Below are 12,753 nucleotides of genomic sequence, written 5' to 3' on the forward strand. Positions count from 1 at the left end.
TGGCCAAAAAAAAGTGCATGGGTTACTGAGATCAGTGAAGTGTGGATACAAGGGTTACACAGAGACATTTTCTTATCTAACCTATTTCAAAGGTATATGAAGGGGTTAGCACTCATTATTCAGTAGAGATCTTTCTAGTTGGACGTTAAGAGGCCTAGATTCTGAAGCATCCAACGTTACTGCTCGCACATTCCTGTATGGTAAGAGGGAAGGATAACAGTTTGCCTAGCTCTGTCTTACCCATGTTAGGGGTCGGGAGGTGCTCATTGCATATCATCAGTGGCACAATTAATGGTTGCAGCTGTGCTGAAAAATGCTGATCCTGTTACAGCTGTGCTGAAAAATGCTGATTTTGTTACAGCAGAGAGCTTCTGCTGAGTAAAAATCTGATCATGCATTTATCAAATTAATGAGGGAGATCTGGTCTCTGCATATAAAGAAAATAATTCTGTAATCATAACTGTTGGACACCTTTCGGATTTAGAAAAGGGTGCAAAATCTTGTGAGAAAATATATTGAAAATACTCCTCAGTGGCTGAAGGGAATTGAGAGAGCATGCAGCTTTAAGGGCATGGCATATGTCTCCTTTCATTGTTATGTACAGTACTTTTAGTCTTAAGGTTTTATTTTATTTTTTCATTTTTACTCTGGTCTTTCTATTGAATAGAGCTACAAAAACCCAAAATGATTGAATATGGAAGTTAAATAATCAATACTGGAGTACAATGTCCCACAACCCAGAAAGTCATCTTATTACAGACTCATATATTTAAGAAATATCTAATTTGTAAGTCATAAAATCATATACTTTATAGACCTATGATGATATGGTTTAGTATTATGATGTTATAGTGTGTGGTCACTGGAACACTACCATCAGGTGATTCAAACAACACTAGAAAAAAGATCTTAGACTTCAGAAGGGCTGACTTCATGGCCACCTCGTGCTGTGTGCTACTTTGGGTTTGAATCTCAGCCAGGCCTCTGTTCCCCAATCTAGCTAGGTATGCTGTGCAGGCAGCACTCTCAGCCTCTGGGAGGGGAAGAGAGTCTTAGTCATCATGCAGTAATGTGTAGCTCCCAGTTGAAGACTGTTGTTGCAACAAGTATCCTAATTGAGTTTAGGAAGTAGGATATAAAATAGGGAAAAACTCCTGGGCAGTTGTGAATGAAGACTTTTGGCACCTTGGCTCAATGGAGACTGGATCTGATGAAGTTGGAAGTCCAGAGGGAGCAGTAAGACATTGTCAGGCCCCCTCAAAAAGGCAGATTTCAAGAAAATAAATGATTGTTGAGGAAGCCTTGTCAGGTGGAAGGGATTGAGCAGAGTCCATCAGCAAGAAGCAGAGATGGTCTCTTGTTGCAGAAAGCAACGAAAACAAGATGAGACCAACGATGTGTAGTAAGGGAATCTTTTATTAAAATACAAAATCGTAAAAACCCTTCCCCGACTCAGGCCGAGTTTTGCCCTATTGATGGGCTGCGTCAGGGGCTGTAAAATAACAATAAATAAAATACACAAATATTTAATAACTATTCATAAACAATTTAAAAACATATATACTAAAATGATAATAAATACAAAAATATAGTAAAATAGTTCGATATACCATCAATACAATACTAAATGCATAAAGAGAGTACTCCTGAAGAAAAAAAGAAAGAGGAAAAAATATATAATTGTTTATATGTATATATTACCTTATTAAGGGAGTAACAGGATATTTTTTCCCCTCTTTCTTTTTTTCTTTTCCTTTTTTCTTTTTCTCTATGCAAATTTATATATTACGTGTTGCGTTTAGTATTATATTGATGGTACATTGTTGGTCTCATCAGAGATTTAGGAGATACAGAGAAATTAAAGCCTTTGATACTGTTCCACAAAAAATACTAATTTAGGATATGTTATAAAGTCCTTGTGATCTTGCATAAAAGTGTATATTGCTCAAAGGGTAATTGGTTGGAGGCTAAAATTCAGCTATAATACACCATTAAGAGATCTACGCTCAATAAATAAAAGATTTCTGATAGTCCACTCTACGAGCAGGTACACCTAAAATGTACATGAGAGGGCCATTTCTATGGAAGGTCCAATAATATGGAACTTTGTCACTGATGAGCTTTGCCTTTTAAGGAACTTTGTCCCTGATGAGCTTTGCCTTTTAGAGGATCACAAGGCATTCAAGAAGTCATTGAAGACCTGACTTTTTAGTGTGATGCTAGGTAGATGGAGAGAGGTGCTTAGTACATAATTGTGAAAGACTTTGAAAGATATGAGCAAATATGTGCGATTGTCAATGTCAACCTGTTTATTTTTCTTGTGTATTACAGGATGTGCATTTTTATATTGTAATTTTAATCATGTTTTATTTCTTGTATTGTTTATTTTTATGTGTAAAGCATTTACATGCATGAGAAATGTAAACCTTTTGGATTTGAGGATACATTTTTGGAATGTTAACTTTTTCGTATGATTCTATAACAAATACTTTGGATCAAATTGCTCCATTGAAACCTCAGAAAATTTCTACAAAAAAATCTCTCACATGGTACAATGATTCTTTGAAAATCTCTAAACAAAAACTACGTAAGCTAGAAAGAAGATGGCGAAAGAATCCTCTGCCTGCTCGCAAACAAGAATACTACACACATCTACAAAAATACAAGAAAGAAATAATAAATACAAAAAAAGCCTTTTACTCTACAAAAATAAAGATGGCAAATGGTAATCCCAGAACATTATTTTCAATTGTAAAAGATTTAACTACTATATCTATCCCTTCACCACTTGGAATCTCCAATGATTATTGTAATAAAATTGCAGCAGTTTTTAAGAACAAAACTGAAAATATTTCAAAAGAATTCGATTCTTTACCTATACCAAAAAACAATCTACCACAGTCCACATGTTCATTTTCTGATTTTTTTCCAATAAATGATAAAACAATCATCAACATTTTATCGAAATCCAAACCATCAAACAGTCCATTTAACCCTTGTTCAGGTTTTTACTCAAAGAATCAAAAGAAACTCTTGCTCCGATTATTACAAAATTGGTAAATGCGTCCCTACAACAAGGCATATTTCCAGATTCTTTAAAAAGAATTGCTATCATACCCATCCCTAAAAAGAAAAATCATGATCCTGCTGATCTCAGCAATTTTCGACCAATTGCATTATTACCTTCGATTGCTAAATTTATTGAATCAGTCGCATTACACCAAATATCCGACTACATTGAAGAAAATAACATTTTACATAATAACCAACATGAATCAAAACCACCATTCGAGGTTTTGATTCAAATACTAACTATCTGCTAGTCCTAATTGACATTTCCGCAGCATTTGATACAATAAACCACGACATTCTAATTTCCAATCTTTCTCAAATAGGTATATCAGGTACTGCACTACAATGGTTCTCCTCATTTCTGTCAAATCGTAAGCAAAGAATCATACTAAACAAACACCAATCAGATTGGTATTACACTGCAACAGGAGTTCCTCAGGGCTCAGCTCTTTCAGCTCTCTTATTCAACTTATATTTACTACCCCTATGCCGCCTCTTAGCTGGCCTAAACCTAAATTTTAAAATCTATGCTGACGATATCCAGTTTTCTGTACCCTTCACTGATTCTTGGTCCAAAACCTTTTCCCTTCTGCAATTATATCTTTCCACAATAAAAACATGGCTCTCTCATAACAGGCTGAAATTAAACACAAACAAAGCAGAGTTAATCTATCTTTCCACTGTGCCAGATTCTATCCATCAACCCCCATCCACATTTACATTTGATAACTAAGCTATTACCATAAAATCTCATGCAAGAAATTTAGGAGTTATCATTGACTCCAGGCTTGCAATGACTAATAATATATCTGAAACTGTAAAAAAATCTTTCTTTAAAATTTACATGTTAAAAAAATTAAAACCATTACTTCTTCCAAATGACTTTCGACTGGTCACTCAAGCACTGATATTATCTTCTCTTGACTACTATAACTCACTATATCTTGGCCTTCCTCAATCTGCTATTCACCCATTACAATTAGTACAAAACGCAACTGCTCGCATGCTATACAATGTTTCAAGAAGAGAACATATCACACCGATTTTGTATAATCTTCACTGGCTTCCAATACCATTCCGGATATCTTATAAAATTTTGTCAACAATTCATAACCTAATCTACAACACTGACTCTATTTGGCTGTGCTCTCTGATGAGAATCTATAAACCCCCCAGACAGCTGCGTTCCCTCGATAAATGTATATTAGAAATCCCTTCTATTAGATCTGTCAGTCTATCCTTAACTCGAAAGCGTGCATTTTCTGTGGCTGGTCCAACAATGTGGAATTCTCCCAGTCTGTCTTCGTTTAACCTCCAGTCGCAGAGAATTTAAAAAACTTTTAAAAACTCATTTATTTTCTCAAGCATTCAACTCACAATGATATTCCAATACTAGATCAGACTCTCACTCTTGAAGCATTACATTTATTTTGTTGTCCGTAATGATTGTCACGTTATAATTTTATGTATGTATTTTTAACTATGTAAACCACCTAGACGGATAGACCTCTACCCATTGTGTGGTATATAAAAATTTTAAATTAAAAAAAAAAATGGTATAGAAATTAGATTAAATAAATAAATAAATAAACAGGCCCAGTCCTTTTCCATGCCAGGGCGAATAGGTAAGTTTAACATGACTTTTAAAAAGTGCATAAATGGTCAAGTGTTTGGTAACTGTATTAATTTCGTGAAAACCAAGAAAAACCAGGCATCTGGGAAGTAAAAATCAGAATTACATAACATTTGAAGGAGAACTAGAAGTCACCAGACAAGAAAAAGACTTGAGGGTCATCTCTAATTCCTACAGTACCTGAATGTAAACCGATGTGATATCTCAGATCGAATGTCGGTATATAAAAAATAATAAATAAATAAATAAAAAATTAAGGGAGCCAATAAATGTCCTAGCCAATATCCTCCTAGGCTTACCAAAAAGTACTCTACAACCCCTACAGTTATTACAGAATGCTGCGGCACGTATCCTTACCAACACTCACCGTCATGACCACATCACTCCCGTCCTTCAATCATTACATTGGCTCCCCATAACCTCCAGGATAATATATAAAGTACTCACGCTCATACACAAAACCATTCATAACCACGACATGCAATGGTTCCCAGAACTGCTCCGGCTTCACACTCCGACAAGACCCACAAGAACACATCACCTGGCCAAACTCCAATTACCCTCCCCTAAGCTCATGAAGCATACCACCTTTAGAGAGCGATCTTTCATCACTGCAGGAACTGCCCACTGGAACAAAATGCCTTCCCAACTACGCCAGGAACCCTGCCACAAAAAATTCAAGCACAATCTTAAAACATGGCTGTTCAAACTAGCGTACCCTGACTAACGAACTGACTCTCCCCAAAGATGCGACATAACTGCCCTTCTGACACTCACCTTCTCTATTCTCCCTCCCTACCTCCCACCCACTGTGGGTATACTCCCCACTTCATTCCCCCCCGTCCCCTTCCCTTCATTACTTCACCCTCCTAATTATCCTGACTGCTTTGTTTAACTATCTTGTTAAATCTAACTTGTACATATGTATATAATTCTCGTTTTATCATCTCCTGCCCTTGTTAACCCTCTCCCTGTTAATGTTTTTATTGTAAAGCTAGTTGCTAAGTTATGTTACATTGTGAACCGAGGTGATGTTTTGCAAACGTGCCTCGGTATATAAAAAACCCTTAAATAAATAAATAAATAAATAAATAAAATGTGACAAAGCAGATGGGAAAGGTAAAAGTGTACTTGGGCAGCAAAATTGATTTTGGGAAAACCCAGAAGGGGAGCATGTTACCCTTTTACTACATCCTGCACTGGCTCCCCATTGTAGCTAGAGATAAATTTAAGCTCCTAATGTTAAGTTTATTGACTTTGGGAAAGAAGGGTCCGGCATATTTTACTGTTCAAGATACAGGCCAGATTGGGCTCTTAGGTCCATCCACACAGGAGGTTCACCTGGTTCAGCTCAGAGTTAGGGCTTTCTCAGTAGCTGCACCAATGCTCTAGAGCAGTGGTTCTCAACCTTTTTTCTGTCGGGACACACCTGATAGATGGTCCTCACATGCGAGACACACTGAATACATGACAGTCACAGGGCTAACCCCACCCCCACCCCACCCTCAGCAATGGCTATAAAGCAGAACTAGAACATTCCCCGTACAACTCACCATACAAAAAAGATATTCTGGTGTTATTCCAATAACAGCAACACAAACACCCTCTACTACCAGGCGCAATAGCCTTACTTATAAAAAAACAGAAGTTCACCACCAATGCATCCAATTGAGAAAACACAACAAATAAAATGAGTATTTTATGTGCCTACATGCTAGTTAAATATCCCACCCAGTGGCGTAGCCACGGGTGGTCCTGGGTGGGCAGCTGCCCACCCAATTTGGACCCAGGCCCACCCAATTGGAAGTGGAGCACCGGACCTGCAAGGCTGTAGCGGGATCCCATCTCCGCATTGTGAAGAGGAGGACCCAGGGCCGGCGCATCATTCTGTGTATTTGCACAGCACACATGGGGAAGCGGTCCTTGGCCGTATGGCCCACCGATCTTCCTATTTGGGGGGGGGGGGGGAGGTAGCAGAAGCTCCACACACAGCTTCCGCTTCCTCCCCCTCCCCCCCAAGCAGGAAGATCAGTGGGCCGTACAGCCCAAAGATAGCAAGAGGCCAGTGGCAGCAAGAGAGGCCAACTGATCTTCCTGCTTGGGAGGGGGAGGAAGTGGAAGCTGTGCCTGGGCTTGAACGTGTATGTGTGGGTGAGAATGGGAGCCTGGGTGTGTGTGTGTGAGAATGTGAGCTTGAATGTATGTATGTGTGGGTGAGAATAGAAGCTTGAATATATAGGTGAGAATGGGAGCCTGGGTTTGTGTGTGGGTGAGAATGGGAGCCTGGGTTTGTGTATGGGTGAGAATGGAAGCTTGATTTTGTGGTAAGAATGGGTGCTTGAATGTGTGTATATGTGGGTGAGAATGGGACCTTAAATGTGTTTATGTGTGGGTGAGAATGGGAGTCTGGGTTTGTGAGTGGGTGAGAATGGGAGCTTGAATATGTGCATGTGTGGGTGAGAATGGGAGTCTGGGTTTGTGTGTGGGAGTGAGAATGGGTGCTTGAATGTGTGTATGTGTGGGTGTGAATGGGAACTTGAATATGTGTATGTGTGGGTGAGAATAGGAGCATTGGTTTGTGGGTGAGAATGGGAGTCTGGGTTTGAGTGCGTGGGTGAGAATGGGTGCCTGGATGTGCGTCTGTGTGTGCATAAGAATGTAAACCTGGGGAGGGGTGAGAAAGTGAGAGCTTGTATGTGTGTCTGCAGAGAATGTGAGCTTGTGTGTGTGTGTGGGAGAGCATATGAGAGAGAGAGAGCTTGAGTGTATGAGGGAGTCTGTGAGAGAAAGCATTTATGTGTGTGCATGGAAGGGAAGAAGACAGTAGTAGAAGAAAGACACTGAAAAGGAATTAGGAAATGAGCGACAAGGGAAAAAATAGGAAAAAGAGACCAGGACCAACTGATTAGAAAAATACAAAGATCAAACAACAAAGGTAAAAAAAATATATATTTTCAGATGTTAGATATGCCATTTTTGGGAATGGGCATTTCTTATATATTTTTTATTTTGCTCTTTCTTCAGTATTCTGTTCAGAGACTTCAGTTTCTCAGGCTTTCTATTTTGGTTTTATCTGCATGTTTCTGTTTCTAATTTGTGGTCTCTTATTTCTATTGGACTTATACAGTAAGGGGTAATAGAGCTTCGAAAATGCGCGGCCAACCCCCCCCCCCCCCCCAAAAAAAAACTAATAGCGCCCGCAACATGCAAATGCATGTTGATGGCCCTATTAGTTATTCCCGTGCGATTCAGAAAGCAAAATGTGCAGCAAAGCCGCACATTTTACTTTCAGAAATTAATGCCTGCGATATTAAGTCGGAGGCCCCAAAAGTAAAAAAAAAAAAAAAAAGTAAAAATTAAAAAAAAAAAAAATGTGCCCGCGGCCCGGAAGATGGACGCTCAATTTTGCCGGCTTCCATTTTCCGAACCCATGGCTGTCAGTGGGATTGAGAACCGACGCCGGAAAAAGTGAGCATCGGCTGTGAAACCCACTGACAGCCGCCGCGTCTGTCAAAAAGGAGGCGCTAGGGACGCACTAGTGTCCCTAGTGCCTCTTTTTACCGCGGGCCCTCATTTGCATCTTCTTTCCCCCCTGAATCGTGCGCACAGGAGAGTGGCCTGTGCGCGTGCCGAGAGAGCAGGCACTCGCCCGCTCTCCCGCGACTTTTACTGAATCGGCCTGTATATTAGGTAAAGATCGGTCCCTGTTTTGCCTCTGTGTGTGACTGAAATGCAGTATTTCTGCTAGCGTGCAGTTTCTCTGTAGTAGTAGTCCAGCTTATTCTGTTATTCCCGTAGGTGATATATTAATATTCTAGGGCCTGTGTGTAGTATTTGCATTGCTGCTTTTTCATAAGGTTGCTGTTATTTGAATCCTGAGAGTCAGTGCTGTGACTGTATGGTAAGGTTCTAGATGCCTCTTTCTTTGCAAGAGTTTGTGTTACTTCACAAAATAGCAACGGAGGGTTATTTTTTGCTGAAGTGACACCAGAATTAAAAAAAAAATTTTCATGTTAGTTGTAATGTGAATTGCCCTAGCTCTGTGCTGCACCTGTTCTGATGATTTTATTGTATATATATTTTATTGTATTTATGAAGATTTCTGGTTTTCTGCAAAGGTGGTTCATGAAAGAATACATTAATTTTTGTTTATTACATGATTGGATCTGATTGTTTTCTATACTTATGCATTTATAAACTGCAATAAATATAAAATAAATTCTGATTAATAAGGAATTTTTAATGCTGGTCAGTGCTTGAAATAATTGAGATAATTCTTTTTTAAAGTTTCATGCATGATGCATAATGGCTGTTGCAAATTATTTAGAAAGCCATTTTAGGGTGCAGTATATGGCATTAATTATCAATAAGAAAACAACTAGTAGACTTGCATGCCTACAGCCCACCCATATTAACCTTGGGCCCACCCAAAAAAATCAGTTCTGGCTACGCCACTGATCTTACCTCAATCATGCACACAAGATCATCCTTCACCAAGTACAGAAAGACCACAAATTACAAATATGGAGACAAACTGGAATGAAAACCCCAAAAAAGCTACTCTGCATGCAGAGCAATCCTGGATAAATGGAAACATAAATATAGCATCTAATTTAGTATCAGGATCTGAGATAATGCACACAAAGTTACACCTGCATTATGGCATGCACTCAAATGGAGCAACCCTACCTAAAAAAGGCAACACTACAAATATTAAACCAGGCCCTAAACACCAATACACACCACCCATTAGGAAAACAGAAAAAGCCAAGCTGTTATAGATTTCCACACAGAAATAATTGTAAAACTATATGAAAAATTGTTTCAAAAAAGCTGATGAACAGAACATCATTAAACAATTAAAAACTTTTAAAAATTATTAAAAATTCTTCAAACACCAATAAAATATTTCAAAACAGCAGACATATCACATAATACCCAATAATTAAAATGGCAGTCAATCAAGAAAAATGAACTTAAAAAGCCACCTTTACTTACTCTCTTCAGCGATTCTCCTACTCCTTTCCCTTGCAGGCCACACCAGAAGCAGCAGTAACTGCTGAAGCTGTCCTCATGGTCCTCTTCTTTAGGGACCACAACCAGTCTCTTCTCTCTCTCTCTCTCTCACTCACACATGCACACACCAGTCACATCCTCAGGACCAGTTTCTGTCTCTCACACACCAATCATCTCCCTAACCAGTCTCTCTCTCTCTCTCTCTCAAGCACACACATACCAGTCATCTCCCTGATCAGTCTTTCTCACACATACACATGTTACCTCTCTGACCAGTCTCTCTCAATCACACAATGCTCTCGCTCTCTCTTACTTACACACATGCTTTTAATCACACACATGTTCTCTCTATCTCACTTACAAACAGGCTCAATCATATGCATGCCCCCTCTCTCTCTCACAGCCACAGCCAGCCAAAAGCATGCTCCATCTCTGTCGCACACACACAAGCACCCTCCCTGTCTCACATATACACCACACACACACACAGAAGCACCCTTCCTGTCTCACATACACGCCACACACACACACACCCTTCCTGTCTCACATACACACCACGCAGACACAGAAGCACCCTCCCTTTCTCAAATACAGCTCACAGAAGCACATTCCCTGTCTCACATATACGAAGCATCCTCCCTGTCTCACATACACACCACACACATACAGAGAAGCACCATTCCTTTCTCACATTCTCATGACACACACACACAGAAGCACCTTCCCTTTCTCACACACACACAGAGTCACCTTCCCTGCCTCACATACACCACACACACACACACACAGAAGCACCCTTCCAATCTCAAATACACACACACAAAGGCCCCCAGTGGAACAGCTCATCTTCGGCCCCGGCAGCAGTATCCAGCGGCTCTGATATTCGGCCCCACCGGCCTGGTCTCCAGTGGCGGCTAGCAGCACTGGTCTTCGTTTCTTCGGCCCCACATGCCTGGTCTCCGGCAGCAGCATCCAATGGCTCCGATCTTCGGCCCCAATGGTCTGGTCTCTGGCGGTGGCCAGCAGCTTTGTCTTCGAGTCTTTAGCCCCGCTGGCAGTGCCGGTCTTTGTTTCTTCAGCTCCGCTGGCCTGGTCTCTGGCAGCAGTAACCAGCGGCTCCATTCTTCAACTCCGCTGGCTGTGAGTAGCATGCGACACACTTGCCGGTGCGTGGTGCACACCGATTGAGAATCACTGCTCTAGAATATTCTCCCACTGGACATCGGATGGTCATTAAATTACCTTGAGTTCTAGAGAAAGTTAAAAGCTAGATTTTTCTAGAAATTGATTGACCAGGATTTGTGCCGCTACCTTTTAAGTTTTATTCTGGCATGGATGATACTTTTTATTTGTACTTTGTTGGGGATGGTGGAGAATGTGGAAGAGATTTGATGGCATTCTGGGGTAACTCATCCTGGATGTTCTGTATGTGATGGGTTTTTAACTATATTTTCAAGTACAAGTGATTGTGATGATTGCTTTTATCGTGCTTATGCACATTGGACACCTGTTTAGAAAGTTCATCGTAATCGGGAAATTGGTATGTAAAAGCATTAAAAGAGAGAGAAAGAGAGAGGTATCACTAGGAAGAAGGAAGTAATATTCCCTCTGTTAAGATCTCTGGTGAAGAGACACACACACACACACACATATCATCATCATCATCTCTACAAATGATAAGGTAGAAGCATTTATTTATTTTTTATTTATTTAAAAATTTTTATATACCGACATTCATCCAGGATATCATATCGGTTCACATTGTAACGCGATGTTCACATTGTAACATTGTAACATTTGAGAAGAGGGCAACCAAAATGTTGCATGGCTTGCACTACAAGCTATACACTGAGATGTGAAGAAATAAAGATGTAAAGTAGGCTGGCACAAACGGACAGATGAAGTGGACCATGTGGTTCTTATCTGTTAACAGAAGTTTCTGTATCTATATTGTATTGTATAATTGTTATCCATTACTGTATATTTTTGTTTTCATTTTCAGTAGATTGTTAAAATATAGAAATTGATTGTTTTCTGTTACCCTTAATCCACTTATTTGTGCACTACATAAGAAATGCCATACTGGGTCAGACGTATTTATTTATTTATTTGCTTTTAGATACCGACATTCATTGGGGTATATCACATCGGTTTACATGTTAGCATGGCGAAGTAGTAGGACGAACGTTTCTTACTATTTTTACATGAAACGGAGGCAAATCAACAGCTAATACAATTACATTTTAGCAGTGCTGGGGGGTTACGGCGCGAGGCTTCTGTAGGGTACGCAGATGCCGGCCACCTGGTGACATTGGCTCTCTACATCCTCCTGCGGCATCGTGAGGAAGTGTCTGGTGACTGCTCCGCAATAGCACTGGATGGACGGGTGCGGCGTTGGCTCACCTGGCTGCCAAAGCTGAGGGCCTTGTAGAGGAAAATTGAGTATCCTGTTTCCAGCAGTGGCCAATCCAAGTCACAAGTACCTGGCAAGTACCCAAACGGTAGCTAGATCACAAGCTACTATTGCTTATTAATTACCGTTAATGCAGTTTATGGGTTTAACCTCTAGGAACTTACCCAAAACTTTTTTAAACTATATAAACATAGAAACGACGGCAGAAGAAGACCAAACGGCCCATCAAGTCTGCCCAGCAAGCTACACACTTTATCCATTTATTTTTCCCTTTTTCTCTCTCCCACCTGTTACTATTGGCTTCCAGTACCCTCAAGCCCTAATTCCCCTCCACCCAATTTAGAGAGCAGCTCTGTATCTGCATCCAAGTGACATCCAGCTCAATTAGGGGTAGCAACCGCTGTAACAAGCAGGCCACCCCCTTGCCCCATACTCTTACCCACCCCTGTTTTTATTTTTTTGTTTTTTTTGGAAATAGCAGCCCTCCATCCTTCCGCTCCGTGAAGGTGGAACACCAACTACTGGCCACTGGCATCCCGCTCCGTGAATGCCTCTGTGGCTACTGCCGCTCCGTGCAGTGTTTGAATGCCTCTGTGGCTACTGCCGCTCCGTGCAGTGT

At 40.4% G+C, this 12,753-nt stretch overlaps 1 protein-coding gene across 3 annotated transcripts in view; it reads left to right on the forward strand.

Moving 5' to 3' along the window:
• The window catches only part of TANC2 (tetratricopeptide repeat, ankyrin repeat and coiled-coil containing 2), a 1,188,344-nt gene that overhangs the window by 678,828 nt on the left and 496,763 nt on the right, over positions 1 to 12,753 (forward strand). The gene's annotated exons all lie outside the window — the stretch shown is intronic.

The sequence above is a fragment of the Rhinatrema bivittatum genome, chromosome 12 (genome assembly GCF_901001135.1).
Source record: "Rhinatrema bivittatum chromosome 12, aRhiBiv1.1, whole genome shotgun sequence".
In the NCBI taxonomy this organism is placed as follows: Eukaryota; Metazoa; Chordata; class Amphibia; order Gymnophiona; family Rhinatrematidae; genus Rhinatrema; species Rhinatrema bivittatum.